The sequence below is a fragment of the Grampus griseus genome (assembly GCF_964374135.1).
Source record: "Grampus griseus genome assembly, chromosome: Y".
Classification (NCBI taxonomy): domain Eukaryota; kingdom Metazoa; phylum Chordata; class Mammalia; order Artiodactyla; family Delphinidae; genus Grampus; species Grampus griseus.
Genome location: NC_139016.1, coordinates 904,201 through 909,184, shown reverse-complemented (window position 1 = coordinate 909,184; position 4,984 = coordinate 904,201).

The window sequence follows — 4,984 nt, the reverse complement described above, 5'->3', positions numbered from 1 at the left end:
TCCACTTTACCAAGAGAGACGTTTCCACGGCATCTCCAGAGCAGGAAAAAGTATATGTCACACCTCGGGGTTCTGGTCACCAGGGGTCTGAATCGAGACACCAAGGATGGAGCCCCTCTTGGGGTTCAGGCAGGAGCGAGATGACAGCGGTACCTTGGTCCCTTCTCAAAGGTTCCTTAGATGGTTTTCTCCCTGGCACCTGGGCAGGTCACATTGATAGCAGTTGGATGAAAGTAATCACCGCGAATGATTAAACGGTTGTATGGCTAGCCAGTAACCTAGAGAAGGCATTTGAGTGACCACCTTTAAATAGAGGAGAGCTATTAGTAAATCAAGGGTGTACACCTCTCTCTCTGTAGGTCTGTCTCTATCTCTCTGACCCTCTGTCTCTACTGATCTGTTAAGCAAGTCTGTCCACGTTGTTCACACAGCTGGCGTTCCGGTTCACCCACGAAAGAAGCGCTTTTGAATCTCACAATACGTGCCACTTGCAAACTCCTATTTCCCAGCAGGGCCCCAGCCAACACCCCCCAGGCCGGCTCTTTTCTCTTCTTTACATCGTCACTTCACGTTCATTACCGCTTAATTAATGCATCCGCGTCAGGTTGCTTCCTGCCTCACAGACGTAGGCTAATTGTGCAGGTGTGACTCAGCCCGGACGGCGGAGAGGCGCAGCTTGAAAATGGAAACAAAACAAACCAAAAACCCCATTGTCATGCAAAAGGAAAGCAGAGGCTTCTTGCTTTGGGCAGAACGTGGTCTCTGGCTACTTTGGTGTCGCCCAGAGCTCGGAGAGCGAGACACAGGAGGCCAAGAACACTGGAGCGTGCAGGAGGTGGATGAAAATCACCTGTGTGTAGACGGCCAGCGGCATGCAAATCACCTGTGATGGACTGTGTGCAGATTGTGTAATCAAAGGGAAAATAAACGGAGGGACGGAGATAAGAGCTCCGCTTGTGTGTTTGCGCTTAGTGGGGAGCGTCCTCGCCCTGCGGTCTGAGGGTTCTGCCGAGAGCACAGAGGGACAGATGCCCTATCTGTCCTCCGTCGCCCACAGCTGCCTCGTCTCTGCTGCTCCGTCCTCACTTTGAAGCTGGCAGAACCTAGCATCCCTTTAGGGGCGAAACAGCGGTAATGGGAGTCTTGTGGCTACAAAGACGGGGAATCTGGAGGGTGTGGAAGCTTGAAGGCATCAGGTCCCACTCAGGAAAGTGTGGTTCCCGCCTCCAAGTGAGCAGACGGCCACAGAGGATGCAAGCACCCTCTTATAACGCCCAGCGTGGAAGAGAGTTCCCATTTCAGATCCTCACTGGCGTGTGGTGGTGGTGTTTGCAGATCTTAGTCATTCTGATAGCTGCCAGATGGTATCTCGATCTCGTGGTGGTAATTTACAATTCCCTGAGAGGCTACCAACGGGGAGCATCCTTTCCTGTGCCTCGTTGCCATCTGTACATAGTCTCAGATGAAGTGGAGTCTCTGGCCCGTTTTTATATTGGGTTCTTTGTTTTTCTTATTGTTGATTTTTAAGAGCTCTTTGTATATTGTGGATTCCAGTCTTTTTTTTTTTTTTTTTCAGATGTGTCTTTTGCAAATATGTTCTCCCAGTCTATGGCTTGTCTTCTTATTCTATTTACAGGGTCATTTGCAGAGCAGACTTTTTTTTAAATTTTGACAAAGTCCAGCTTATCCGTGATTTCTTTCATGGATTGTGCCTTTGGTGTTGTATCTAAAAATATCTGATTGAAATATGCAATCAGATATTCAGATTGCCATGCCCAAGATCATGTAGGTTTCCTCCTGCATTACGTTGTAGAAGTGTTATAGTTTTGTGTTCTACATGTAGGTCTCTGGTCCATTTTGAGTTAATTACTGTGAAGTGAGCAAGGTCTGTGTCTAGGTTCCTTTTTTTTTTTTTTTTCCATGTGGATGTGAGTTGTTCCAACACCATCTGTTGAAGAGACTCTCTTCACTCCATTGTATTGCCTTTGCTTTTTTGTCAAAGATCAGTTGACCATATTTATGGTGTCTACTTCTGGACTCTCTATTGTGTTCCACTGATAAATTTCTCTATTCTTTCACCAACACCACACTGCCTTAAACAAAAAAATTACCTAGAATATTCCTAAAAGGTCATGATTCTCTTTTTTTAATTGAAGTATAGTTGATGTACAATATTATATGTTACAGGTGTACAATCTAGAGCTTCACAATTTTTAAAGGCTATACTCCGTTTATAGTTATTATAAAATATTGGCTATATCCCCTGTGCTGTACAGTATATCCTTGCAACTTATTTTATTTTTTTTAACTTTTTTAAGGGCTTAGAGAAACTTTACTTCTCTCTGCTGCAGGAAAACCCACCATAGCTTATCTTTTTTTTTTTTTTTTGTCTTTTTCTATTTATTTATTTATATAGTTGCGGCACCTTCGCTGCGGTGTGTGGGATCTTTAGCTGAGGCATGCATGTGGGATCTAGTTCCCGGACCAGGGATCGAACCCGGGTCCCCTGCATTGGGAGTTCAGGGTCTTATCCACTGCGCCACCAGGGATGTCGCCACCACAGCTTATTTTATACATCGTAGTTTGTACCTTTTGTTCCCCCATCCCTGTATTGCCCCTTCCCGCTTCCCTCTCCCCCCATCTTGCTTCCTGTAGCGTTAGAGTAAGTTTTGAAGTCAGGCAGTGTCAGTCGTTCAATTTTGTTCTTCTCCTTCCATCGTGTGTTGCCTATTCTGGGTTTTTTGCCTCTCCCTATAGACTCCAGAATCATTTGGTCTAAATCCACCTCTTGTAACGCGGTGTTAGGATGGCAGGTGTCTCTGCGGTGCCCCAAACAAGCCCCTTAAGGCAAGGCTTACAGCCCCAGTTGGGGAGACAGTCAGGTTCGGGTGGGTGAGTGAGCCCAGGGACGTCTCAGATACAATTGCTTTACAAGAGTTTGGGATTTTACGTTGTGTTTTCTTGGATCCCACCATGCATTTGCTCGGCAGACACAGAGCCTCTGCAAAGAGCAGACATACTGACAATCCCTGTGTGTGACGGCACACGAGGAATAGTGACAATACAGCCTGGGGCACAGAAAATAACAAACATTGGGCTTCCCTGGCGGTCCAGTGGTTAAGACTCTGCGCCCTCAGTAAAGGGTGCTCAGGTTCGATCGCTGGTCAGGGAGCTAAGATCCCACATGCCTCGCGGCACAGCCAACAAACAAACCAACCAGAATTCCCATCACATATCAACAGCTGCTACTATCATGCTAACAAGACAGAGTTCTGAGTGGCCCAATGGCGGGTCAGTCTTGGTTTCTGAAAAGGAAACGTCAGTGTGAGAGCATGAGAGAGGCACTCAACCTCTGTGGCCGTTATGAAGGTGTGACTTGAAACTTCAGTCAGATGCCACTTATCACCCATCAGATGGAAAAGATGAGACAGGCCGCTGACAGATTTTCGGTGACAACTTGAGGAATGAGTTCCCCACCTCCACCCCCTGCCCTTGTTCTATTTTCTGCAAATTCAAATTGGCACCGTGTGTGGGAAGGGTATTTGGTGATGGCCTTTCTGCTTCAATCTTCTGGAAGACACTGTAGAGAACTGGTAGCATTCCTTCCTTCAGGCTTTGGTAGAATTCATCACGAGCCCATCTGGACCTGGTGCTTCCTGCTTTGGAAGGTTATTAATTATGGATTCAATTTCTCTCATAGATATAGACCTATTCAAATGGCCTATTTCTCCGGGTGCCTTTTGGCATATTACGTCGAGGAAGTGGTCCATGTCATCTAGGTAATCAAATCTGTGGGCATAGAATTGTTCATGTTATCCCTTGAACCTCCTTTTAACGTCCGTGGGATCGGTAGTGATGTCCCCTCGTTGATTTCTGATATTTGTAATTTGTGTCTTCTCCCTTTTTTCCTTAGTCAGCCTGACTAGAGGTTTATCGATTTTATTGATCTCTTCAAAGAACCAGCTTTTGATTTCTTTTTTTCTCCTCAGTTGATTTTGTTTTCAATTGCATTGATTTCTGCTCTCGCTTTTATTATGTCTTTACTTCTGCTCGCTTGGGATTTAAAAGACTCTTCTTGTTCTCGTTTTCTAAGGAGGAAGCTTAGAGGGTAGGTTTTAGATCTTTCTTCCTTTCCAACACATGCATGCAATTTAAAAAGTGCACACCCTTTGTTTCAGCAGCACTACTCCTAGGAATCTCTCTTAGAAGACGTTACCACATGCTCGCACAGAAATGCTTGCAGAGGTGTGAGTCAGCACAGGCTGAAGTTCAGGGAATCCCTCCGAACGCCCACAGCCTGGGGAGCAGGGTGAAATACCCACAGAGCATTCCAGCGTGGAAAATGGCAGAGAGGAACTCTATGTAAGTTCGAAGTGGGAACATTGGGACAGGTGATATGTACAGCATGCAGGTGAAAACTCCTACCTGTGTGGGTGCATGCACATACACGTGTGTGTGTGTCATGTACACCGAGATGTGTCTGCAAGGATGCGACACAGCAAACATACCCCAGTGGTCACCTCTGGGCGGGGGGAGCAGGGAGGGGCCTTGTCCTGCAGGGGAAAAGCATGAGGTCAGACACAAATACTGCTGTTTCTTTTTATTCCTTGACCCGTAGCAAATATGTGCTGCTCTATAATTGGAATGTCTAAACGCTTAAGCAATGTTGTGCCTCTTTGGAGCCTGGAAGCTCAGGAGAGCCCACCTCTGCCCCTTCTTGGGCTGTGGGAACTCAGGAAGCTGCATAGAAGAGACAGCTTTGACCCTGGTCTTGTTGGGATGAGTTGGGGTCCAGTGGGGAAGGACCAACAGGAATGCAAAGGGAGCCCTGTATGGGGGAAGGTGCAGGGTGGGAGGCTTCTGGTATGTACCTCAAAGGTATCTTGTCCTCAACCTCCTCCCTGCCCCTCTGCTTCTCCAGCTCCTGCCCTCTCTGGTCAAGCTTCTCTCTTGGCCTATAATTTCTCTGCAGTCTCTCTAGTTC